Below are 27,402 nucleotides of genomic sequence, written 5' to 3' on the forward strand. Positions count from 1 at the left end.
CACTTTCCCTTTAAAGGAAGGCATCGCCATTCTTCAGTCTCTGAACTTTGATTTATAAGTATTTTTTATGAGCGTAGAACCCCCCAAAATGTTATTTTTGTAATATATACAGTATAATACCTGCCGACTTCAACTCAAAAATATTTCACGAATCCGTTCATTCCTCAACCAAGAATCTGCAAAAACCCTAGTCCATGCCCTCATCATCTCTCGCCTTGACTACTGCAACCTCCTGCTCTGTGGCCTCCCCTCGAACACTCTCGCACCCCTCCAATCTATTCTAAACTCTGCTGCCCGACTAATCCACCTGTCCCCCCGCTATTCCCCGGCCTCTCCCCTCTGTCAATCCCTTCACTGTCTCCCCATTGCCCAGAGACTCCAGTACAAAACCCTAACCGTGACGTACAAAGCCATCCACAACCTGTCTCCTCCATACATCTGTGACCTCGTCTCCCGGTACTTACCTACACGCAACCTCCGATCCTCACAAGATCTCCTTCTCTACTCCCCTCTTATCTCCTCTTTCCACAATCGTATACAAGATTTCTCTCGCGTATCACCCCTACTCTGGAACCCTCTACCACAACACATCAGACTCTCGCGTACCATCGAAATCTTCAAAAAGAACCTGAAGACCCACCTCTTCCGACAAGCCTACAACCTGCAGTAACCACCGATCGACCAAACCGCTGCATGACCAGCTCTATCCTCACCTACTGTATTCTCACCCATCCCTTGTAGATTGTGAGCCTTCGCGGGCAGGGTCCTCTCTCCTCCTGTACCAGTTATGACTTGTATTGTTTAAGATTATTGTACTTGTTTTTATTATGTATACCCCTCCTCACATGTAAAGCGCCATGGAATAAATGGCGCTATAACAATAAATAATAATAATAATAATAATAATATAATACAACATTGTAACTTTTAGTTACATTTGGCTAGAAGTTAGTGCTGCCTGTGTGATGCACAGAATTCAACGAGATGATCATTTCTATGACTTCGCCTTTCTTATAACACAGGGGCGGACATACAGTTGTGCTCAAAAGTTTACATACCCTGGCAGAATTTTTGCTTTCTTGGCCTTTTCTCAGAGATTGTGAATGATAACACCAAAACTTTTTCTCCACTCATCAATAGTGTTTGGGTGATGCCAGTTATTGTCAAACTTCTGTGTTTTCTCTTTTTAAATCATAATGACAACCCAAAACATCCAAATGACCCTGATAAAAAGTTTACATACCCCATTTCTTAATATCGTGTATTGCCCCCTCTAACATCAATGACAGCTTGAAGTCTTTTGTGGCAGTTGTGAATGAGGTTCTTTATTTACTCAGATGGTAAAGCTGCCTACTTTTCTTGGCAAAAAGTCTCAAGTTCCTGTAAATTCCTGGGCTGTCTAGCATGAACTGCGCGTTTGAGATGTCCCCAGAGTGGCTCAATGATTTTGAGGTCAAGAGACTGAGATGGCTACTCCAGAACCTTTACTTTGTTCTGCTGTAGCCAATGACAGGTCGACTTGGCTTTGTGATTTGGATCATTGTCATGTTGGAATGTCCAAGCACATCCCATGCGCAGCTTCTGGGATGAAGATTGCAAATTTGCCTCCAGTATTTGCTGATAACATGCTGCATTCATCTTTCCTTCAACTTTGACCAAGTTTCCTGTCATGTCGGACACTGTTCAGACCAGGTCGTCTGACAGACAGCGGTAATTCCGCGTTTGACCACTGTTTGCTCATTGGCGTCGGCTAGTTTTCGTCTGGCTGCTCCGGGGTTAATTTATCTGATCCTCGGATTGGAAGCTGGGCCATGCCCATTTCCTTTAAATGGTTCTCCTGATCTTTGGGCGTCGCCGATTATAGCTTCTGTCTTATCCATAGTTATCTCGGTCCGGAGTGGAGAGCTGGTTGTTGGAGAATCGTTGCTGGTGGTGTATTTTCTTTGTCTTATTTACTCCTTCCTATATTTGTATTTATTTTGCCCTGCACCGTTATAGTGTATTCTTGATTGACTGCGGCGTGGTGTATATTTTCCTTTATCCTTGTTTGTTATAACTGTGGGTATTGGTCTATTGCATTCACTGGGTGGTGGGCGGTGGTATTCAGTCTAGGGCTGAATCAGGAGTCAGGGTGAGGGTGGAGGCCTGAACATGCACACCTTCAGTGTAAACTTCAGGTAGCGGGTCAGACAGGGTTTCCTGTTGTGATTTTGCTTTTTGCTCCCTCTAGTGGTCATTAGTGATTTGACTCTGGAGCGTCTGTGTTTTCCTATATCCTCACCTGGGCCGTTAGTTCAGGGGCGTTGCTATATAAGCTCCCTGGACCTTCAGTTCAATGCCTGGCATTGTTGAAATCAGAGCTAATCTGTTGTGCTCTTGTCCTCTGATCCTGGTTCCTGTTTTTCAAGCTAAGTCTGCTTCTTTGCTTTTTGCTTTTGTTTTGTTTGGTATTTTTGTCCAGCTTGTTCCTATCTGTATCCTGACCTTTGCTGGAAGCTCTAGGGGGCTGGTGTTCTCCCCCCGGACCGTTAGACGGTTCGGGGGTTCTTGAATCTCCAGCGTGGATTTTTATAGGGTTTTTGTTGACCAGATAAGTTATCTTGCTATATTCTGCTATTAGTAAGCTGGCCTCTCTTTGCTGAACCTGGTTCATTTCTGTGTTTGTCATTTCCTCTTACCTCACCGTTATTATTTGTGGGGGGCTTGTATCTTGCTTTGGGGTCCCTTTCTCTGGAGGCAAGAGAGGTCTTTGTTTTCTTCTCCTAGGGGTAGTTAGATTCTCCAGCTGGCGCGAGTCATCTAGCGATCACCGTAGGCATGATCCCCGGCTACTTCTAGTGTTGGCGTTAGGAGTAGCTATTTGGTCAACCCAGTTACCACAGCCCTATGAGCTGGATTTTTGTATCTTGCAGACTTACACGTTCCTCTGAGACCCTGTCCACTGGGGTCATAACAGTATGCCAGGGCCAGTATTAAATGTTTAATGCATTGCAGAAGTGGGATTATAAGAAAGAAAATTTTGAGTTTTTTTTTTCCCTCTCTCATTTTTTTTTTTTCTCTTTTCCCCTTTACCTCAGAGTGGCTTAAGCTTGCTGCAGACATGAATGTCCAGACCTTGATTACAAGTGTGGACCAGCTTGCCGCTCGTGTGCAGGGTATACAAGATTATGTTACCAGAAATCCTAGGTCTGAACCCAAGATTCCGATTCCTGAACTGTTTTCAGGAGACCGATTTAAGTTTAGGAATTTCAGGAATAATTGTAAATTATTTTTGTCCCTGAAACCTTGTTCGTCTGGAGACTCTGCTCAACAAGTAAAAATTGTTATTTCATTCTTACGGGGTGACCCTCAGGATTGGGCTTTTTCGTTGGCGCCAGGAGATCCGGCATTGGCTGATATTGATGCGTTTTTTCTGGCGCTCGGTTTACTTTATGAGGAACCCAATCTTGAGATTCAGGCAGAGAAAGCCTTGCTGGCTATGTCTCAGGGCCAGGACGAGGCAGAGGTGTATTGCCAAAAATTTCGGAAATGGTCCGTGCTGACACATTGGAACGAGTGTGCACTGGCCGCTAATTTTAGAAATGGCCTTTCTGAGGCCATTAAGAATGTTATGGTGGGTTTTCCCATTCCCACAGGTCTGAATGATACCATGGCCCTGGCTATTCAAATTGACCGGCGGTTGCGGGAGCGCAAAACCGCAAATTCCCTCATGTTGTTGTCTGAACAGACACCTGATGTGATGCAATGTGATAGAAAAACCGCAAATTCCCTCATGGTGTTGTCTGAACGGACACCTGATTTGATGCAATGTGATAGAATCCTGACTAGAAATGAGAGGAAAATTCATAGACGCCGGAATGGCTTGTGCTACTACTGTGGTGATTCTACACATGTTATCTCAGCATGCTCTAAACGTATATCTAAGGTTGTTAGTCCTGTCACCATTGGTAATTTGCATCCTAAGTTTATTCTGTCTGTAACTTTGATTTGCTCACTGTCATCTTATCCTGTCATGGCGTTTGTAGATTCGGGTGCTGCCCTGAGTCTTATGGATCTCTCATTTGCTAAGCGCTGTGGTTTTATTCTTGAACCATTAGAAAATCCTATCCCTCTTAGGGGTATTGATGCTACGCCATTGGCAGAAAATAAGCCGCAGTATTGGACACAGGTTACCATGTGCATGACTCCTGAACACCGCGAGGTGATACGTTTTCTCGTTCTACATAAAATGCATGATTTGGTTGTTTTGGGGCTGCCATGGTTACAGACCCATAATCCAGTCCTTGACTGGAAGGCTATGTCAGTGTCTAGTTGGGGCTGTCGTGGTATTCATGAGGATTCCCTGCCTGTGTCTATTGCTTCTTCTACGCCTTCGGAAGTTCCGGAGTACTTGTCTGATTATCAGGATGTCTTTAGCGAGTCCAGGTCCAGTGCATTGCCTCCTCATAGGGAATGTGACTGTGCAATAGATTTGATTCCAGGCAGTAAATTTCCTAAGGGAAGACTGTTTAATCTGTCGATACCTGAACATACCGCTATGCGTTCATATATCAAGGAGTCTCTGGAGAAAGGACACATCCATCCGTCTTCTTCCCCTCTTGGTGCGGGATTCTTTTTTGTGGCTAAAAAGGACGGATCTTTGAGGCCTTGTATTGACTATCGGCTTTTAAATAAGATCACTGTCAAATTTCAGTATCCTTTGCCGCTGTTGTCTGACTTGTTTGCCCGGATTAAAGGTGCCAAGTGGTTTACCAAGATAGACCTTCGTGGTGCGTACAACCTTGTGCGCATTAAGCAAGGGGATGAATGGAAAACCGCATTCAATACGCCCGAAGGTCATTTTGAGTACTTGGTGATGCCTTTTGGTCTCTCTAATGCCCCTTCAGTTTTTCAGTCCTTTATGCATGACATTTTCCGGAACTATCTGGATAAATTTCTGATCGTTTATCTGGATGATATTCTGTTTTTTTCTGATAATTGGGACTCGCATGTGGAGCAGGTCAGGATGGTCTTTAAAATTTTGCGTGAAAATTCTTTGTTTGTCAAGGGCTCAAAGTGTCTTTTTGGTGTACAGAAGGTTCCCTTTTTGGGGTTCATTTTTTCCCCTTCTGCTGTGGAGATGGACCCAGTCAAGGTCCGAGCTATTCTTGATTGGACTCAGCCCTCGTCAGTTAAGAGTCTTCAGAAGTTCTTGGGTTTCGCTAACTTCTACCGTCGTTTTATCGCTAACTTTTCTAGCATTGTGAAACCTTTGACGGATATGACCAAGAAGGGCTCCGATGTGGTTAATTGGGCTCCTGCTGCCGTGGAGGCTTTCCAGGAGTTGAAACGTCGGTTTACTTCGGCGCCTGTTTTGTGCCAGCCTGATGTCTCGCTTCCCTTTCAAGTTGAGGTGGATGCTTCAGAGATTGGAGCAGGGGCCGTTTTGTCGCAGAGAGGCCCTGGTTGCTCTGTTATGAGACCTTGCGCCTTTTTCTCTAGGAAGTTTTCGCCTGCGGAGCAAAATTATGATGTGGGCAATCGGGAGTTGTTGGCCATGAAATGGGCATTTGAGGAGTGGCGTCATTGGCTCGAGGGTGCTAAGCATCGTGTGGTGGTCTTGACTGATCACAAAAATCTGATGTATCTCGAGTCTGCTAAACGCCTGAATCCTAGACAGGCCCGCTGGTCATTGTTTTTCTCCCGATTTGACTTTGTTGTCTCGTATTTACCAGGTTCAAAGAATGTGAAGGCCGATGCTCTTTCCAGGAGCTTTGTGCCTGATGCTCCTGGAGTCGCTGAACCTGTTGGTATTCTTAAGGATGGTATTATCTTGTCAGCTATTTCTCCTGATCTGCGACGTGTGTTGCAGAGATTTCAGGCTGATAGGCCTGATTCTTGTCCACCTGACAGACTGTTTGTGCCTGATAAGTGGACCAGCAGAGTCATTTCCGAGGTTCATTCCTCGGTGTTTGCAGGTCACCCAGGAATTTTTGGCACCAGAGATCTGGTGGCCAGATCCTTTTGGTGGCCTTCCTTGTCTAGGGATGTGCGGTCATTTGTACAGTCCTGTGGGACTTGTGCTCGAGCTAAGCCTTGCTGTTCTCGTGCCAGCGGGTTGCTCTTGCCCTTGCCTGTCCCTAAGAGACCTTGGACACATATCTCCATGGATTTCATTTCTGATCTTCCGGTGTCTCAGGGCATGTCTGTTATCTGGGTGATATGTGATCGCTTCTCCAAGATGGTCCATTTGGTTCCTTTGCCTAAACTGCCTTCCTCTTCCGATCTGGTTCCTGTGTTTTTCCAGAACGTGGTTCGTTTGCACGGCATCCCTGAGAATATTGTGTCAGACAGAGGATCCCAGTTCGTTTCCAGATTCTGGCGATCCTTTTGTAGTAGGATGGGCATTGACTTGTTGTTTTCGTCTGCTTTCCATCCTCAGACTAATGGACAGACGGAGCGAACTAATCAGACTTTGGAGGCTTATTTGAGGTGTTTTGTCTCTGCTGATCAGGACGATTGGGTGACCTTCTTGCCGTTAGCTGAGTTTGCCCTTAATAATCGGGCTAGTTCCGCCACCTTGGTTTCGCCGTTTTTCTGCAACTCTGGTTTCCACCCTCGTTTTTCTTCGGGTCATGTGGAACCTTCTGACTGCCCTGGGGTGGATTCTGTGGTGGATAGGTTGCAGCGGATCTGGAATCTTGTGGTGGACAACTTGAAGTTGTCACAGGAGAGGGCTCAGCGCTTTGCCAACCGCCGCCGCGGTGTGGGTCCCCGACTACGTGTTGGGGATTTGGTGTGGCTTTCTTCCCGCTTTGTTCCTATGAAGGTTTCCTCTCCCAAATTTAAACCTCGTTTTATTGGTCCTTACAAGATATTGGAAATTCTTAATCCTGTATCCTTTCGCCTGGATCTACCTGTGTCGTTTGCTATCCACAACGTGTTTCATAGGTCCTTGTTGCGGCGGTACGTTGTGCCTGTGGTTCCTTCTGCTGAGCCTCCTGCTCCGGTGTTGGTTGAGGGCGAGTTGGAGTACGTGGTGGAGAAGATCTTGGATTCTCGTCTCTCCAGGCAGAGGCTTCAGTACCTGGTCAAGTGGAAGGGCTATGGTCAGGAAGATAATTCCTGGGTGGTCGCCTCTGATGTTCATGCGGCCGATTTAGTCCGTGCCTTTCATGCCGCTCATCCTGATCGCCCTGGTGGTCGTGGTGAGGGTTCGGTGACCCCTCACTAAGGGGGGGGGTACTGTTGTGATTTTGCTTTTTGCTCCCTCTAGTGGTCATTAGTGATTTGACTCTGGAGCGTCTGTGTTTTCCTATATCCTCACCTGGGCCGTTAGTTCAGGGGCGTTGCTATATAAGCTCCCTGGACCTTCAGTTCAATGCCTGGCATCGTTGAAATCAGAGCTAATCTGTTGTGCTCTTGTCCTCTGATCCTGGTTCCTGTTTTTCAAGCTAAGTCTGCTTCTTTGCTTTTTGCTTTTGTTTTGTTTGGTATTTTTGTCCAGCTTGTTCCTATCTGTATCCTGACCTTTGCTGGAAGCTCTAGGGGGCTGGTGTTCTCCCCCCGGACCGTTAGACGGTTCGGGGGTTCTTGAATCTCCAGCGTGGATTTTTATAGGGTTTTTGTTGACCAGATAAGTTATCTTGCTATATTCTGCTATTAGTAAGCTGGCCTCTCTTTGCTGAACCTGGTTCATTTCTGTGTTTGTCATTTCCTCTTACCTCACCGTTATTATTTGTGGGGGGCTTGTATCTTGCTTTGGGGTCCCTTTCTCTGGAGGCAAGAGAGGTCTTTGTTTTCTTCTCCTAGGGGTAGTTAGATTCTCCGGCTGGCGCGAGTCATCTAGCGATCACCGTAGGCATGATCCCCGGCTACTTCTAGTGTTAGCGTTAGGAGTAGCTATTTGGTCAACCCAGTTACCACAGCCCTATGAGCTGGATTTTTGTATCTTGCAGACTTACATGTTCCTCTGAGACCCTGTCCACTGGGGTCATAACAGTTTCCCTAGTCTGAGGGAAATAGCAGGGGCCTGGGTTATTAGTTCTCGCCCTCCTTGTATCCCCGTGACATTTCCTGTGCCTTTGTAGCTCACACATCCCCAAAACATCAGTGATCCACCTCTGTGCTTTACAGTAGGAATAGTGTTCCTTTCATCATAGGCCTTGTTGACCTCTCTCCAACTGTAACGTTTATGGTTGTGGCCAATAAGTTCAATTTTGGTCTCATCACTCCAAATTACTTTGTTCCAGAAGTCTTGAGGCTTGTCTCTGTGTTGTGCTACAATTCGCAAAGAATTGTAGGCGAGATACTTTGCGGCATTTGTGCAGTAATGGCATTTTTCTGGCAACCAGACCAAGCAGCCCATTTTTCTTTAAGTGCTTCTTATTGTGCATCTTGAAACAGCGACACCGCTAGTTTTCAGAGAGTCCAGTATTTCAGCTGATGTTATTTGTGGGTTGTTCTTTGCATCCCAAACAATTTTCCTGGCAGTTGTGGATGACATTTTTGCTGGTCTACCTGACCATGGTTTTGTTTTTACAGAGCCCCTGATTTTCTATTTGTTAATTACAGTTTGAATGCTGCTGACTGGCATTATCAATTCCTTGGATGTCTTTTTGTATCCCTTTCCTGTTTTATACAGTTCAACTACCTTGTCCTGTAGATCAGTTGACAGTTCTTTGCTTTCCCCATGACCCACAATCCAGAAACGTCAGTGGCTGGATGAAAGATGCAAGAGTCTATCTGGATCCCAGAAACTCACTCAGCTTTTATGTACACACACTGATTACAAGCAAACAGGTCACAGGTGTGGATGTTACCTTTACTATCCATTCAAACCCATTTTTTGTCAAATTCTGTGCATGTTATCAGGCCAAAATCACCAGGGTATGTGAACTTTTGATCAGGGTCATTTGGATGTCATTATGATTTAAAAAGAGAAAACACAATAGTTTGACAATAAATGGCTTCACCCAACCACTAACCATGAGTGGAGAAAAAGTTTTGGTGTTATCATTCACATTCTCTGAAAAAAGGCCAAGAAAGCAAAAATTATTCCGGTGTAAACTTTTGAACATAACTGTATCATTTGCAGTCGCACAAGGGCCCAGTAGGTAAGGGGGCCCATTTCTACCTCCAAAGCAGGTTGAATTATGTATTATGATGAGAAATTGGACTGCAAAGGGCCCATATAGTGTTCTTGCAACAGGCCAGTGTGACTGGCAGCAGACTGCACCATTATATTAAAGACAACTTTACTATTATTCAACGTACGATCTGTGAACCTGGAGGAGCCTAATGATCAAATATTACACAAATTCATTTTATTTTTTTATATTGTTTGTAGACCAATCTATTGAAGTAATTGGGATTATCACAATGCAAATTCTTACAACAGTCAGTCCATTTGGAGGTTTGTGGGTCTGATGCCCACCGTTCTTCATTCCTCCTGGAAATGTATGAGTAAGGCCACATGCACACATTAAGTATTTTATGAGTTTTTTAACTCAGTATTTGTAAGCCAAAATCAAGAGTGGAACGGTATCTCATCATAATACATAATTCTACCTGATTTTGAGGAAAGTATGATACTAATCAGCCTCCCTCTTACCAAACTCTACCCTCTCCAATTTGTCCTGAATGCTGCAGCCAGGATATCATATTCCTCACCAATCGTTATACTGATGCCTCTACCTTGTGCCAGTCATTACACTGGTTACCCATCCACTCCAGAATCCAGTACAAACTTATTACCCTCATCCACAAAGCGCTCCATGGCTCAGCACCACCCTACATCTCCTCTCTGGTCTCAGTCTACCACCCTACCCGTGCCCTCCGCTCCGCTAATGACCTCAGGTTAGCATCCTCAATAATCAGAACCTCCCATTCCCGTCTCCAAGACTTTACACGTGCTGCACCAATTCTTTGGAATGCACTACCCAGGTTAATACGATTAATCCCCAATCCCCACAGTTCTAAGCGTGCCCTAAAAATGCATTTGTTCAGACTGGCCTACCGCCTCAACGCATTAACCTAACCATCCATGTGTTGCCCATTCAAAATTTTTACCATAACCAGGTTCCTTGCATCATGTTCTCACATGCTTTATGCATTTAATAGCCCTCTGTGTCTGTACTGTTACATATTTAGGCTGTTAACCGGTTCATGCAGCATTGCATGAACACCCGATTCTTACACTATGGCTGATCCGAACAGTGAAAGCAATTGTTACCATCCACCTCTCGTGTCTCCCCTTTTTCCTCACAGTTTGTAAGCTTGCGAGCAGGGCCCTCATTCCTGTTGGTATCTGTTTAGATCTGTGTTTATTGTTATGCTGTAATGTCTATTGTCTGTACAAGTCCCCTCTATAATGTAAAGTGCTGCGGAATATGTTGGCGCTATATAAATAAAAATTATTATTACTATAGAAACAAGTCACCACTAGGGTTGAGCGAAACGGGTCGGCCCTTTTCAGAAGTCGCCGACTTTTGGCAAAGTCGGGTTTCATGAAACCCGACCCGACCCCTGTGTGGGGTCGGCCATGAGGTTGGCGATCTTCTGAATCTGGTATCGGAATTCCGATACCGAGTTCCGATATGTTTGCGATATAGGGAATCGGTATCGGAATCCATATTTAAGTGTAAAATAAAGAATAAAAATAAAAAATATTGATATACTCACCTCTCCGACGCAGCCCGATGTAACTGGCAGCTTCGGTACCTCAGAATGAGCGCTTGAAAGACCTTAGATGACGTCGCGGCCTGTGATTGGTCGTGTGGCGGTCACGCGACCGCCACGCGAGCAATCACAGGCCGCGACGTCATCTAAGGTCTTTCAAGCGCTCATTCTGAGGTACCGAAGCTGCCGGTTACATCGGGCTGCGTCGGAGAGGTGAGTATATCAATATTTTTTATTTTTATTCTTTATTTTACACTTAAATATGGATCCTAGGGCCTGAAGGAGAGTTTCCTCTCCTTCAGACCCTGGGAACCATAGTATCCCATTGCACTGCATTGGGTTTCGTGTTTCGGCCGACCCCGACCCCGACTTTTTTATAGGATCGGCCGATTTCACTCGACCTGACTTTTGAGAAAGTCGGGTTTCGTGAAACCCAACCCGATCCTATAAAAATGAAAGTCACTCAACCCTAGTCACCACTTCTGTATTTATCACCCACTCCTGGTTTTGGCTTACAGATACTGAGGTAAAAAAACCGCACCAAATACTGAACATATGAACGTGGCCTAAATCTGCAAATCCCATTCAGCAAAGTCATGTGGTGCTGTATAAAAGACAAGACTAGGTATGAGGTATCTATGGATGAGGAAATTATCACACGTGTGGTAGAAATGATATGTGTCCAGTACAAGTCCCAGCTTATACATGAATGTGCAGGTTAATCAGGAGACTTTACGTCACCAGCATAAAATGGCAATTATTGCTCTCTCCTGTAATGTATTAAATACTCACCTGCAGGATATGGCATCTGATGTCAGTCAGGGATTGAACATATTAACCTCATACCTTGAATATATAACGCTGTCATGACCCAAGTAGCAGGAATGTGTACTACAGTGTATAAGAGCAACTGTGTTTCCATAACAACAGATATTTTTCTTTGGTCTGACTTTTCTCCAAAATGTTGAAGTTGTTAAAAGGAATCTGTCTCGAGATTTTGCTACCCCATCTGACAGCAGTATAATGTAGGGGCGTCTGATTCCAGTGATGTGTCACTTATTGGGCTGCTTGCTGCAGTTTTGACAAAATTACTTTTCAATCTGCTGCAGATCTAGCAGTTCTCTGAAAACTGAGCTCTGTATATCCTCACCCACTCCACTGATTGTCAGCTTTCTGTGTACACTGTGCATAGTCAGAAAACTCCCAATCAATGATGGGGCGGGGTTATACAGAGCTCATGAATAAGGACTACATGGCAGCAGGTTTACTAGTCCTCTAGTGATAATCTCCAGCTTTTATAAATATTACAGCAAACAGTCTAGTAAGTGACACACCACTGGAATCAGAGTCTCTATCCCTTCATTATGCTGCTCTCAGATTAGATGGCAAAAACTTAGTGACAGATTTCCTTTAATGTGTATGCATTGTGTGTTTTCAGGAGCTCACCACTCCCCTGACCCTCAGCTTCCTGTTTGCAGTCCGCTCCCGATGGTTGACAGTTTGGTCAAGCAGCATGTTGAGTCCTTAGTCCAAACTGTACGAGAAGAAAAAAAGGGGGGAAAGACACTACTACAATATGCACACCACCCAATAATCATATAACAAAATATACTTTATTGGCACATATGATTAAAACATAATTAAAATCACTGTACCACTTACAATCAGCCTGGGTACATAATATAAATCCCTACAATACAGCCTGTTAAGTAAGCACAACAATATGCACAACATGTGAAATCAAACCACCGTGCCTGATGGCTCATGAGGTATCTAAGGATATTTGGACACCAACATGAAGAACCATGCAATGGTTAAAAGCACTGTGGTGTAATACAAACCAACGCTTGAGGAAAGCATGCTGGAGGATCCAGGAGGATTAGTAAGCCATAGCCCCACGCGTATCGCCTCCCAAATGAGGCTTCGTCAGGGGAAGTAAGAAGTTAGCCAATTCCTAAGTATATATATATATAATTAATAGGTACTTAATAGCCTACCGGTGTTGAACTGTGAACCGCCATGGAACCGGAACAGACGCGCCGGCCTGCATAACACTGGGAGACCAGAACATAGCGCGCATGCGCAAGGAGACACTCAGTGATGAGATAAGTGAAAGAGCCCGCAGTCGCAAACTGGGCTGCCGTAACAAGGAACCGCGCATGCGCAAACGGCTCACCCTGCACCAGCATAGAAGCGAGCAGCCGGTGAACAAGAAGAGGCAGAGTAAAGACCTCCCCCCGGCATGTGGGTGTAAAATGGTGATGGTTTTTTTTTTTAAATCATAAACAGTGTTGATACAGTAACTGTGTTCAGCCACCAGAGGTCACCCTTGAGTAATAGACAGGATAATTACAATGTTGTTGCAGTAATTTGGTTCAGCCACCAGAGGTCACCCAGGAGTAAAAGACAAGAAGATTCTGGAAACAGGACAGTTACCTCAGAGAGAGTTTCTGGGCGTTTGAGAAGAAGCAGTGCGGTGATGGAGAGTGGGGAATCCAGATCTTGAGGCATTCCTGTTTGGGACTGTGTGATTTCAAGAAAGCTATTCTTGTGAGTAAACAGAGAAGTGTGACCGGTCACCGACTGTGTAGTTAGCTAGGGATAGCTAGATAGGAATCACAGCCTATTTAAGGACACTCTTGTATGAAGAATTGCCTGACAACTAATAGACACTGTGTGGATTCCTGCGCTTCACGATTCTGGCTGTGGGATATTCCTGGAATTATTTGTGAACTTTATCTGGATCTGCATCAGAAGATTTGGTGGCTCAAATACCTATTTATAGAAAGTAGTGGAAAGCTAGCACTCAATCAGTGAAGTTCACGGTGCCAGTGAACGGGATGTTGAATCCCATACGTCATCAAGTTCCAAATAATCACTGCACTCGTATGGTTTTCAAATGCATAGTTCCAAAAGTTTATTAAATTTATAACAGAGGAAAAAAGGTACTTGGCGAATTGACGTTTCGGCTAACCCGTAGCCTTGTTCACAAAATCGCTGTAACAAGTAGAAAATAAAATAATGTCACTCACAAATAGGTATATACATATTTACAATTGTACATAAAAGAAAAAAATCCATATCACGGTGATACAGTGGCCGATAGTTTGACGTAGTCTGTAAAGATTAACGACTAAGGATCATATATTTCCAAGAGCAAAATGTAACATGAAACTTGAGGGAGATGAGGAAAGGAGTTCATGTTGAATCTAGAGCACAGAATTATGGAGGAAGAACATACCCTATTAGAACTGTATTGTGCACAAAGAAAGGACCCTTTACGTTTGGTGAGTCAAATAGAACGATGAAGAAGCATAACCTGAAAAGAACAATATAACATAAGGAGGTAGTAGTGACATTAGGCCCATATCAGAAGGGGGCCTGCATCCCATACATATAAATATACAGTATAGTATTGACAATCATTCCATCTTTATGGTCTGGTTATTATTGTCTCCATTCCAAATAGAGTAGTACGTCATAGCGATACTGACCTAGCAAGAGTGCTAGCGAAAATAAGTCCATGCACAAAAACCGTATCAGTGGCTGGACCAAGACTTGTGGCTGCAATATATAGATATAAGAACAATAAGGCTCAACAGTGAGGACTGGTTGAAATGAGGGGTATACGGAGCCCTAGGAATACCTGTCCTGAGGGTGCAGTCAATACTGGATGTCAGCCTGTATCTGTTCTGTATGTTTTGCAGTGTCCCAGACGTAATCAGAGGGTATAGCGCTATGATGAAGAAAGAAGAGGGGGGAGAATAATTATAAGTGGGACCATGTCTCATGTGGGAAATGATATGAAGGCCCCATCCATCTCTACAAGGCATTACTAAGTACCTGTGTCACTATTAAACGTGGGTAACCACAGAAATTCTGGCCACTGTTGGTAAAAGTGTCTCCTCTGTATATAGGGAAATGCTGCCTGCAGATACAGGATTAATACACCTGTGTAAAAGGGATGATGGTGTCAGCTAAATGGTTTTTAAGGATAATGGTATACTTATCAGATAGATGTGCTGTAGTCTCACGTCCTGGTCCTGTGTGCAGGTGAGGGGCAAGCGTTGGTGGCGTAGTGGAGGAAGCCGACACAGTCCTGTGTCACGGCGGTGAGGCAGCTCAGTGTGCTGAATGGCGCCCGGCGTTTTATCTGTATCCCCAGCCGGTCACAAGACCGGAAGAGCAGGGGGACGCCGGCGCGTGCGCACTAAGGTTCCCTGACTCTGTGTGGGCAGACAGGGCGGCGCCTGCGCACATCGCACCCACCAGAGTGCCGGCATGCCACGCCTGCGTCCTGTCCTAGAGACGGCTCCTGCGCACGAGCGATCTCTCCCTGTGTGCGGCCAGGCAAAACGGCGCCTGCGCATCACACCCGGCTGGGCGCTGGTTTACAGTGCCTGCCTTTGTCAGCTGATCGGGTTATGTATGCGTATAGGCCAGGCATCTGTGCATATAGTAGTGTGTGGAATGCTTGTGTCTGAATATGGATGTATGACACTCATGCATTATACCGTGTGGCACCCCTGGTCTGTGCTAACATGCTACACATTATAAGGGCACACAGGGAGAGATCGCTCGTGCGCAGGAGCCGTCTCTAGGACAGGACGCAGGCGTGGCATGCCGGCACTCTGGTGGGTGCGATGTGCGCAGGCGCCGCCCTGTCTGCCCACACAGAGTCAGGGAACCTTAGTGCGCACGCGCCGGCGTCCCCCTGCTCTTCCGGTCTTGGGATACAGATAAAACGCCGGGCGCCATTCAGTTTAATAGTGACACAGGTACTTAGTAATGCCTTGTAGAGATGGATGGGGCCTTCATATCATTTCCCACATGAGACATGGTCCCACTTATAATTATTCTCCCCCCTCTTCTTTCTTCATCATAGCGCTATACCCTCTGATTACGTCTGGGACACTGCAAAACATACAGAACAGATACAGGCTGACATCCAGTATTGACTGCACCCTCAGGACAGGTATTCCTAGGGCTCCGTATACCCCTCATTTCAACCAGTCCTCACTGTTGAGCCTTATTGTTCTTATATCTATATATTGCAGCCACAAGTCTTGGTCCAGCCACTGATACGGTTTTTGTGCATGGACTTATTTTCGCTAGCACTCTTGCTAGGTCAGTATCGCTATGACATACTACTCTATTTGGAATGGAGACAATAATAACCAGACCATAAAGATGGAATGATTGTCAATACTATACTGTATATTTATATGTATGGGATGCAGGCCCCCTTCTGATATGGGCCTAATGTCACTACTACCTCCTTATGTTATATTGTTCTTTTCAGGTTATGCTTCTTCATCGTTCTATTTGACTCACCAAACGTAAAGGGTCCTTTCTTTGTGCACAATACAGTTCTAATAGGGTATGTTCTTCCTCCATAATTCTGTGCTCTAGATTCAACATGAACTCCTTTCCTCATCTCCCTAAAGTTTCATGTTACATTTTGCTCTTGGAAATATATGATCCTTAGTCGTTAATCTTTACAGACTACGTCAAACTATCGGCCACTGTATCACCGTGATATGGATTTTTTTCTTTTATGTACAATTGTAAATATGTATATACCTATTTGTGAGTGACATTATTTTATTTTCTACTTGTTACAGCGATTTTGTGAACAAGGCTACGGGTTAGCCGAAACGTCAATTCGCCAAGTACCTTTTTTCCTCTGTTATAAATTTAATAAACTTTTGGAACTATGCATTTGAAAACCATACGAGTGCAGTGATTATTTGGAACTTGACAAATACCTATTTAATCCGCTGCTGGACGTCTGTATAACAAATTCAGTTATTTACCGCTGAAGCATATATTGTGAAAGAGTACACTCTGAGCACTCAACAATAAGACAGTGCACTGCGTATACACTGAGTATATACTGTGAGATATATATATATATGTTGGGAAAAACCGGGTACCCGTGATTTATTGTAAATTAGGCGGGAGGCGGGTGTAAGATTGTATTCCTGAGAGGACCACGTGTCACAGGCACAGTGTAACCCCGTGTAGGCCCGTTACAGGTAAGGGAGGGAGTGGTATAGTTGTGGGGTAGTCTGATTCCTGTCTGTGAAGCTGGCACTTGGGGTCTCTCAGGCTGTATAACTTGTATTCTGTGAGTTGTGGCTGTTGTGGCCCATATTGTGTTGGGAGAGAAATTCTGTCATTTTTTGCAATAGTTATAAAGAAAAGTTGGTTTAATATCATATTGTGCCCTGAGTCATTCATAGCAGCGCCGTATTCTGTTCTCGAGCAGCGACCGGCATAACGGTCGTTACATTTTGGCGTAGTCGGCAGGATACGGTGCTCGCTATGGATGTTACTGATGGAACAGAAGGCGCTGTCGCTCCTGCTGTAGTTATTCACCCCCCTTCCCCCATTGTTTCTGGTAGAGATCGATTAGTGGGTTGCTCTGCCACGGGAGCGCTGCTTAATCACCTGGCCAAGTTTGATGGATACAATCTGCTGCTCAGTGATTGGGAAGGCAGGTTAAAGAATGCCATTGCCTTGCTCGGTGTTAGCCCCCGACTGCAGCCAGAAGTCGCGCTGAATGCTTTAGAGGGGGATGCCCGCAAAGTTGTCTTGTTGAAATCCGAGGATAAGCGAAGAACAGTTGATGACATCATTCGGATATTGAAAAATGCATTTGATCACGTGGCAGCGGCAGGGCAACTGCGAGTACAGTTTTTCGCTCGGACCCAGAGAGACGGAGAAAGTCTGATCCAGTATGCTATAGCATTGGAGGAGCTGCATCAGGAGGTTAAAAGGAAGTCAACTGTGACTGTGGGTACTGAGGCCGAGGTTGACAGCATTCTTCGGGATCAGTTCATTGAGGGGATCCAAAGTGAGACACTAAGGAGTGAATTGTTGCTGAAAGCTCGAAGTATTCCTGGTATTACATATGCTGAAATTCAGGAAGAAGCAGTAGCACGGACCTTAGAAGTAAAGCCCGTTCTGCAGAGGAGTAACCTGCAAGTGGCTGATACACAAGGGCCGGGGCCAGATCCCATCCAGACACAGCTGGCAGCTTTACAGAAAACCGTGGAAAGCCTGGCAGAGCAGATGCAGCAGATGCAGGTTCGGGAAACACCTCCGATGTACCCGGCACCGCCTAACCCCTCTATTCCATTGTATGGGCGGTTACCCTATGCCTCAAGTGAAATGTCGACTGCTATAAGACCCTGGCCATCCAGAGGTTTGGCAAGAAGACCGGTGCAATGCTGGCGATGCAGGGAATTTGGTCATTTGCAGCGAGACTGCCAGAGGAAGCTGGCAGATGAAGCTTCATCATCAGTAAAAGAGAGGCCCTCGCTGTAGTTGGGCATACGGCGGGGCAGGAACGAAAATCAGTGCCCAATGTCTGTTCTGAGGATCTGATTGAGGACAGTCCAACTTTGGAGGTGCAGTTTGCAGGCAAGAAGGTGGCATGTCTGGTGGATACCGGGTCGGAGGTGACTACGATGCCAATGAAGTTTTTTAAGGAGCACTTCGAAGGGACTGTCAAACCGGAGTCGGGACATTTATTAAAACTAAAGGCTGCCAATAATGAGGAAATCCCAGTGGCGGGCATTGCGTGGATGAAGGTACAGCTGTGTGGTCAGGAGTTGGGGACCAAGGGAGTGGTGCTCGTGACGACGCAGGCGAGACCAAACCTTCCGGTGGTTCTGGGAATGAACATCCTGAGAGAGCTGGATTCCCTTCTGTTTGAACGTGATGGTCCGCGTTATTGGAAGCGGGTGACGCCCCACAAAGTCACTCAGAGAGTCCTACAGCAGGTGGTCCGTTCATGCGGCATTCAGAAGAGTTCGGCAGAAGGAAGAGCAGTGGGAGCGGTGTATGTCCCACGCGGGTCTGCTGTTGTGATCGGTCCGGGTCAAGAGAAGCTTGTATTGATGCCGGTAGGGACACACAGAAAACTGAATGGTGTGGAGGTGATTCTGGAACCGACCAGTCGGTCAGAAGACACTAATAGTCTAATGGTAGCCCGAACAGTGGCCGTTGTACGATATGGAAGTGTACCGATAAGGTGCTTGAATCTGCAAGATCATGAGATGACTCTGGCGGCAGGCACCAAGCTGGCTGATGTATATGTGTGCGGCGAGAGAGTCATTCCCAAAAGTCAGTTTACACTAAGAGCAGACCACAGGACTGCCTGGACCCTGTCAATGCAGACGACAACCGAAGAGTCCCCCACACCTGCGTGGAATGGCAGGAAGATCATGGAGATTATGGGGGTGGATGAGTCCCAGTTAACATTTGAGCAGGCGCGCAGGCTGGAGGATACACTGTGGGAATATCAGGCTGCTTTCTCCAGGGATGATGAAGACTTTGGTTGCACAAAGGCAGTGGAACACGAAATACCCACAGGAGATACCCCTCCGATTCGAGAGAGATATCGTCAGATCCCGCCGAACCTCTATCAAGAGGTTAAGCGGATGATAGCGTAAATGCTAGACAATGGGGTGATCCGCCAGAGTCAGAGTCCTTGGGCCGCACCAGTCGTGTTGGTACGGAAGAAGGATGGGTCCATACGGTTTTGTGTTGATTACCGCAAGCTGAATGCACATACTGTACGTGATTCTTATCCATTACCAAGAATCGAGGAATCCTTGTCCGCACTAGGGAAGGCGAAGTATTTCTCTACGCTTGATTTAGCCAGTGGCTACTGGCAGGTGCCCGTGGCGGCTCGAGATCGGCAGAAGACAGCATTCATCTTGCCGATGGGTCTGTTCGAGTTTAATCGGATGCCCTTTGGACTGGGTAATGCCCCAGGAACATTTCAGCGATTGATGGAGTATTGCTTGGGTGACTACAATTTTGAATCTGTGTTGATCTATCTGGATGATGTAATCGTATTCGGAAATTCATTCGATGATCACCTGAAAAAGCTGCGACAAGTGTTGCACCGACTGAGAGACAATGGACTTAAGATCAAGCCAAAAAAATGTCAACTGTTCCGGACGCAGATTGAGTACCTGGGGCATGTAGTGTCGGCTGAGGGTGTGCAACCAGCACCGAGTAAAATTGAGGCCATTCAAGGGTGGCCCAGACCCAAGACCCGGAGAGAAGTACAGGCATTTCTCGGTCTAGCCGGATACTATCGCCGATTTGTAAAAGACTTTGCTAAAGTGGCTGAGCCACTGAATGAGCTGTTGAGAGGGACGGCGCGAGGGCCCAAGAACCAACCCATCCAATGGACAGATCGACAACAACAGGCATTCGATCAGATCCGGGATGCCCTTGTGCAGGCACCTTTGTTGGCGTATGCATGTTTTGACCGACCTTTCATTCTGTACACTGACGGGAGCCTCCATGGCCTGGGAGCTGTGTTAGCCCAAGAGCAGGAGGGGCGTGAACGGGTTATTGCATATGCCAGTCGGTCTCTACGAGACACCGAGCGAAACCCAGATAATTATAGCTCATTTAAGTTGGAGATGTTGGCCTTGGTGTTGGCTATGACTGAGAAATTTGCAGAGTACCTTGCTGGCTCTGAGATTTTTGTGATGACTGACAATAACCCGCTGGCACACCTAGAGAATGCCAGGCTCGGAGCCCTAGAGCAGAGGTGGGTAGCACGGATGTCCAAGTTTAATTACCGGATTCGGTTCCGTTCTGGTAAAGAGAACTCCAATGCCGATGCACTGTCACGAGTGACTTGTGGTACTCCCCGGCATGTTGTGGATGAAGACCTTGAGGATACCGAGATTCCTGACCTGAGACGATTACCTGTGTTTGTGGATGTGGCACGGTTAAGTGGGGTGGCGACACAGGTCGCCACTTTGCTGGGAAAGACTCGTCAGGAGTGGGCCGATTTACAGGATGCAGACTCCGAGCTGTCACGAGTAAAGAAGTGGCTGAGTCAAAAGTCCTGGCCCGACAGAAGGGTGAGAGCTCGGCTGGGTGCAGAGGGGCAGAAACTGCTACGGCAGTGGGATCGATTGGCCATAACGGAAGGGGTACTGTATCGCTGGATCTACATAGCGGCAGAGCTGGGGTACCGTTGGCAGGTGGTGATCCCAGCCTCAATGGCTCCAGACATTGCCCGAGAGGCTCATACGCAGGGTGCACATTTTGGACCTGAAAAGACGTATAGATGGTTGCATCGATTTGTGTACACACCTGGCTTGGAAGAAGTCGTGAGAGAGGTGTGTGCTAAGTGCCGACCCTGTGAATTGAATAAGTCTCCAGAACAGAGAGCTCCAGTTCAGACAATCGTGACGTCTGCCCCGCTGGAAGTATTAATGGTGGATTATCTGTCCATTGGGTACTCCAGCAGCGGTCATCACTCATGCCTGGTCATGACCGATCATTTCACAAAATTTGCTGTGGCCATTCCCACTAAAGATCAAACTGCTAAGTCCGCAGCAGAGGCGATCTGTAAACATTTCATGCCGGTGTATGGCTGCCCCCAAAGAGTGCATTCAGACCAAGGTACCTGTTTTCAGGGTCAGCTCATGACTGAGTTGCTGCAGGTCTATGGGATTCAGCAATCACGGACGACGCCCTATCACCCGCAGGGAAATGGAGCTTGTGAGAGATTCAACCGAACGCTGCTCCAGATGCTGAGAACGCTGGAACAAAGGCAAAAGGGGCGATGGCCTGAGTTTCTCCCTGAACTTATGTGGGCTTATAATAACAGAGTCCATAACACTACAGGGTTCACGCCTTATGCGATGATGTTCGGCCGGCCAGGACGAGAAATTGGAGAGCTGAGTCTGACAGTACCGGATGAGCCGCAGTATCGTACAGCCAGTGAGTGGGTCCAGGACCACCGAAGAAAACTGCGAGAGATCCATCAGATAGTGAAAGAACGTGTACGGGATCATCCACACCGAGATCGAAAACCAGTGCACGGGGATGAGTTCCAGGTGGGTGACAAGGTGCTAGTGCGGGTTACACGTCCAAAAGGGAAGTTGAGTGACAGGTGGGAGGATACTCCTTACACAGTAGTGGAAAGGGTGTTCCCAGGAGGAAGTGTGTACACTGTGGTCCCTGAGGGGTGTATCGGACCTCGTCGCACGATGCATCGGAATTGGTTAAAGCGGTGTATATCCGACGCACCTGTCTGTTCCCCTGAGTCATCTGATCCAATGATGGTGCAACCGAGCAATGTTGAGTGTTACTGTTGGGATGACTGTGATGGCGACCTCTCAGAAATGCAGAGTCCGACAGTGCAAACTCCTGATATGCCCACTGATGTTACTGTTCCACCAGATACGACAAATGTTTCGTTGAACCCGACAGGTACTGGCTTACGGAGGTCAGAGAGGAGCACAGCCGGAATTCCTCCGATACGATATAATCCTGATGAGTATGTGTTGCGTGTGAGTTGTGAGAAGCCATTTGTCGGGACGCCAAATTGAAAGTGGGGTGGAGTGTAAAATGGTGATGGTTTTTTTTTTAAAATCATAAACAGTGTTGATACAGTAACTGTGTTCAGCCACCAGAGGTCACCCTTGAGTAATAGACAGGATAATTACAATGTTGTTGCAGTAATTTGGTTCAGCCACCAGAGGTCACCCAGGAGTAAAAGACAAGAAGATTCTGGAAACAGGACAGTTACCTCAGAGAGAGTTTCTGGGCGTTTGAGAAGAAGCAGCGCGGTGATGGAGAGTGGGGAATCCAGATCTTGAGGCATTCCTGTTTGGGACTGTGTGATTTCAAGAAAGCTATTCTTGTGAGTAAACAGAGAAGTGTGACCGGTCACCGACTGTGTAGTTAGCTAGGGATAGCTAGATAGGAATCACAGCCTATTTAAGGACACTCTTGTATGAAGAATTGCCTGACAACTAATAGACACTGTGTGGATTCCTGCGCTTCACGATTCTGGCTGTGGGATATTCCTGGAATTATTTGTGAACTTTATCTGGATCTGCATCAGAAGATTTGGTGGCTCAAATACCTATTTAATCCGCTGCTGGACGTCTGTATAACAAATTCAGTTATTTACCGCTGAAGCATATATTGTGAAAGAGTACACTCTGAGCACTCAACAATAAGACAGTGCACTGCGTATACACTGAGTATATACTGTGAGATATATATATATATGTTGGGAAAAACCGGGTACCCGTGATTTATTGTAAATTAGGCGGGAGGCGGGTGTAAGATTGTATTCCTGAGAGGACCACGTGTCACAGGCACAGTGTAACCCCGTGTAGGCCCGTTACAGGTAAGGGAGGGAGTGGTATAGTTGTGGGGTAGTCTGATTCCTGTCTGTGAAGCTGGCACTTGGGGTCTCTCAGGCTGTATAACTTGTATTCTGTGAGTTGTGGCTGTTGTGGCCCATATTGTGTTGGGAGAGAAATTCTGTCATTTTTTGCAATAGTTATAAAGAAAAGTTGGTTTAATATCATATTGTGCCCTGAGTCATTCATAGCAGCGCCGTATTCTGTTCTCGAGCAGCGACCGGCATAACGGTCGTTACATGGGCATCCACAACCAATCCATGGACCCCCCAACTGTGCATGCGTGGGAAACAAGCCCCGCGCAAGCGCAGCAAGGAGGGTAATACAAGGGAGGATAAAAAGAAGAGGACATGAAACAGATATAAAATACCTGTACAGGACCAATAAGTCTAGATCAAGCCAGAACCAGCCTGATAATACTGCGGCATGGCAAGGAATGTAGTCAAGCCCCATATATGATGTAATAAAGAAGGGGGGGGAAATATATATATATGTATGTATATGCATATACACACATATATATCAACAAGGGGAAGAGGACTACCCAAAATTGAGTTATAAAAAGGGTGGTAGATGTAAACCTGCATATGTGTAATAAACAGGCAGGGTAGGAAGGCAGGGTATAATGCCTGAGGTAAAATAAGGATATAGAAGCATAATGGGCTACATATATATGTGCCAGAGCGGAAACCCACTCTGACACACAATTAGTGCCCAACTCACATCACACAATCAAACATAAACACACCATATCCCCAGGGATCAAACAAGCCAGCGGATCATTCATATTCACTCAAACCAATAGCGGTATATATTTAAAGGACAACAGTTCTGCAATAAATAATCACTTTATTATACATAAATAAATAGAGACATGGTACATGTTTATATTCATACTATAAATCCAGCAGCCCTGATTTCATATAGAGATTTCGCATATAATATGCATAAAAAGTCAGGGCCTGCTGGGAGAACGAGCAATGGAACCAGACGCAGTTAAACCGCATAGGACAGCTGCCTAACTTTGATGACAAAACACAGGTCCAGCCTTTTAAGATGAGAATTAAGGACACTCTGGATAAATACGATCATGACATTAGGGACAAAAAAAGATCCAAATTTTTTAGGGATCGGAGGGATTTTGATTCTCAACAGGCGTTCCAGTGGAAGCATCAGGGCAATCGTAGACAGGTTCCTCAGATATCCAAGCCCCCTGGGGCAGCACAAGGGCCATTTAGAGGAGGACAGCAAACATCGGGAAGTAATTTTTTATCATCGGCCGAAAGCGAGCCCGACGCAGGGTTAGAAGGGGCCACAAGCACCGTTCAACCACCTCGGCGATTCACCAGGTTCGTGGGCCGCAGGACGCCAAACACGAAAAGACACAAGTATTACCACAAATAGGGCTACCGTTGGAATCCATGATCCCGCCGCCTGACCTACAAGGACCATCAGGTAAATTGCAGGTTATTAAGCTATCTGACCACCATCTTACTTTGGTGGAACTTTCAGCACTGCAAAGGGGTTTGACATTCTCTCCCATGCAAACTATTGATAAGTTTACACTAGTCAAGGACTTATATTTGTTTTGTAGGTGCTTGGTTTTGCAAGTTTTGCACAGCAGGCCACAGGTTATGGATGGACTGGATCAGACGGACCAACGGGTATTTCAAGATCTATTACAGCTGTTGCAAGAAGACTCTATGGATAGTGGTAAGAATCACTTTCCCCACAAAAACAAGTCGGTCATGGCCCCACCTTTTTCATTGGTACCGGTCATCAGAGTATTTTTTGAGCTTGTTAAAAAGGATATTCTCCAATTGCGTTCCTTTTTGCATATACCTGACAATCTTAACAAAGAGGAGAAGCGAGCTATTACCAAATTGAAATCTAATCCTGCCTTCTTAATTAAGGAGGCTGACAAGGGGGGCAACGTGGTCTTGTGGCCACACACCCTTTACTTGGAGGAGGCCCGCCGACAGCTGGACAACACCCGCTTTTACAGGAAGCTGCCATCAGACCCAACAGGTGTGTTCTCGGTCAGGTTGAGGAGTCTCTTGGAAAGGGCCAAGGATTTGGGGGTTATTAATAGCCATGAATTTGATTTTATGTGGGTTGAACATCCGATCACAGCTACTTTTTATATGCTACCTAAGGTGCATAAAGACCTTCGCAAACCGCCTGGCCGCCCGATTTTGGCCAGCATTGGTAGCCTATGTGAAAAAATCTGTATATATGTAGATCATTTCCTGCAGCCCCTGGTTAGGAGGTTGCCTTCCTTTATATTGGACTCTTCTCATTTTATTAGGAGGTGCAAGGACGTCACTTTGCCATCTGATGTTTTTCTGGTCACGTGTGATGTAGAAGCTCTCTACTCGAACATTGACCATGGTGATGCAGTCATGGCAGTCCTATACTTCCTGGACCAGTTAGGGCATTCTGATAGAATGCATGACTCACTGATTGTGGATCTTATGGAATTTGTCCTTAAGCATAACTATTTTACATTTGACAGGACATATTACCTCCAAACATCGGGAGTGGCCGTGGGGGCCAGATGTGCCCCGGCTCTCGCCAATCTATTTTTAGGATGGTGGGAGGTGACCAAGGTTTATGTACTGGATGTATTTAGAGACAAAGTGCGCCATTGGATGCGCTTTATTGACGACGTGTTCTTTGTGTGGTCCGGGACAGAGGCGGAGTGTCGGGGGTTCATAGAATTGTTGAATAACAACTCACATAACATCTTCTTGACATATTCAATGTCTTCCTCCTCAGTTACGTTCTTGGACTTGGAAGTTATGGTGGAGAATGGTGCTGTTTTGACCAAGTTATACCGCAAGCCAACAGCAACCAACAGTCTTTTGGACTTCAGAAGCTTCCATCCTCAACACACGAAGTATGGAGTGCCTACCGGGCAGCTCCTAAGAGCCAGAAGAAACTGTACACGTGATGAGGATTTTCGTTCTGAGGCCCTGACACTCACTTCCCGGTTCAGAGAAAGAAATTACCCCCAGAGATATATATCCTTGGTGTTTCAGAGGGCTAGGACCCACACACAGGAGTCCCTTTTGAGCACGACACGTAAGGTATGGGATTGTGTTCCAAAATTTATAACGAATTATAACACTCACTGGTCGCAAATAGGAGATATATTGCGGAAACATTGGGGTATTCTGACCACGGACCTCAATACATCTAACATTGTTGGGGAGCGGCCCCCTCTTGTGGCTAGGAGGGCGACTAATTTGAGAGATCTACTTGTTAATAGCCACTACAGGCGACAGACCACCAGACTCAATCGTGGGATCAGGCTTAGGAGCTCGTTCCCGTGTGGGGATTGTAACATCTGCCCCCACATGGGCCCACACAGGGATCATTTTGATAACCCCATAGATGGTAAGAGATATAGTCTTAGGGGATACATCAACTGTAAGACCAGATATGTTATTTATGCCCTGATTTGCCCATGTCAGCTGGTCTATGTGGGCCAGACCTCTCAAGAGCTGCGACGTAGAGCGCAGAAACATTTCTCCATGATTAACTGTGCCAGGAGTGATGTTGAAAAAGAGAAGACCCTTACGCCAGTGGCGGCCCATTTTTTAGCACACCATTCGGGTAGTGTTGTCAACACACGGGTGGTGGGACTTTAAAAAGTTTTTGTTTCTGAGAGGGGGGGGGCTCCCCCCAAAAAAGGTTGCTTCAAGCTGAATCACGGTGGATTTTTAATTTGGGATCTATCACCCCTGCAGGTTTAAATGAAGAACTTTTATTCACCGGATTCCTTGGCTGAAACCATTTTCACATGGACCAACGTCTATATACATTTATTATTTATTTATTATTATTTATTGTTATAGCGCCATTTATTCCATGGCGCTTTACATGTGAGGAGGGGTATACATAATAAAAACAAGTACAATAATCTTAAACAATACAAGTCATAACTGGTACAGGAGGAGAGAGGACCCTGCCCGCGAAGGCTCACAATCTACAAGGGATGGGTGAGAATACAGTAGGTGAGGATAGAGCTGGTCATGCAGCGGTTTGGTCGATCGGCGGTTACTGCAGTTTGTAGGCTTGTCGGAAGAGGTGGGTCTTCAGGCTCTTTTTGAAGGTTTCGATGGTAGGCGAGAGTCTGATGTGTTGTGGTAGAGGGTTCCAGAGTAGAGGTGATACGCAAGAGAAATCTTGTATACGATTGTATACAACTCTTGGAGTTGTACCTAGGGGGAAGAACGTTAGGTGGTTTCTAAGAACCCTATCTGATATCGACATGGACCCATGGATACAAAGGATATACTGTGAACATGGACCTCTATCTGGAATCCCTCCAATTGGAGGGGTTTATGGGAATTCCACTATATGGACCTTGAATCTTGAGCGGATTTATTTTGATATTATGTCTAATTTTATCAACCAATGGCAATGTGGCCTATTGGTATTGTTTCAAACAGACTACTTGTCAGTCCGCCTTTCTGATATCGGCTCATGGGGTGTGGCATGAGTGGTTAGGCTCCTTTTAATCTTTGGCTCATGG

General features: G+C 46.0%; 1 protein-coding gene and 1 long non-coding RNA gene across 2 annotated transcripts in view; both read left to right on the forward strand.

The window, feature by feature from the left end:
* Nucleotides 1-27,402, forward strand: part of MGAT5B (alpha-1,6-mannosylglycoprotein 6-beta-N-acetylglucosaminyltransferase B) — a 248,464-nt gene that overhangs the window by 20,608 nt on the left and 200,454 nt on the right. The gene's annotated exons all lie outside the window — the stretch shown is intronic.
* On the forward strand, nt 24,479-25,945 carry LOC143769048 (uncharacterized). Its single transcript, XR_013214183.1, has 3 exons — nt 24,479-24,575; nt 24,776-24,890; nt 25,641-25,945. It is a non-coding gene; the product is annotated as an uncharacterized LOC143769048 (long non-coding RNA).

This window comes from Ranitomeya variabilis, chromosome 4 (genome assembly GCF_051348905.1).
Source record: "Ranitomeya variabilis isolate aRanVar5 chromosome 4, aRanVar5.hap1, whole genome shotgun sequence".
Lineage (NCBI taxonomy): Eukaryota > Metazoa > Chordata > Amphibia > Anura > Dendrobatidae > Ranitomeya > Ranitomeya variabilis.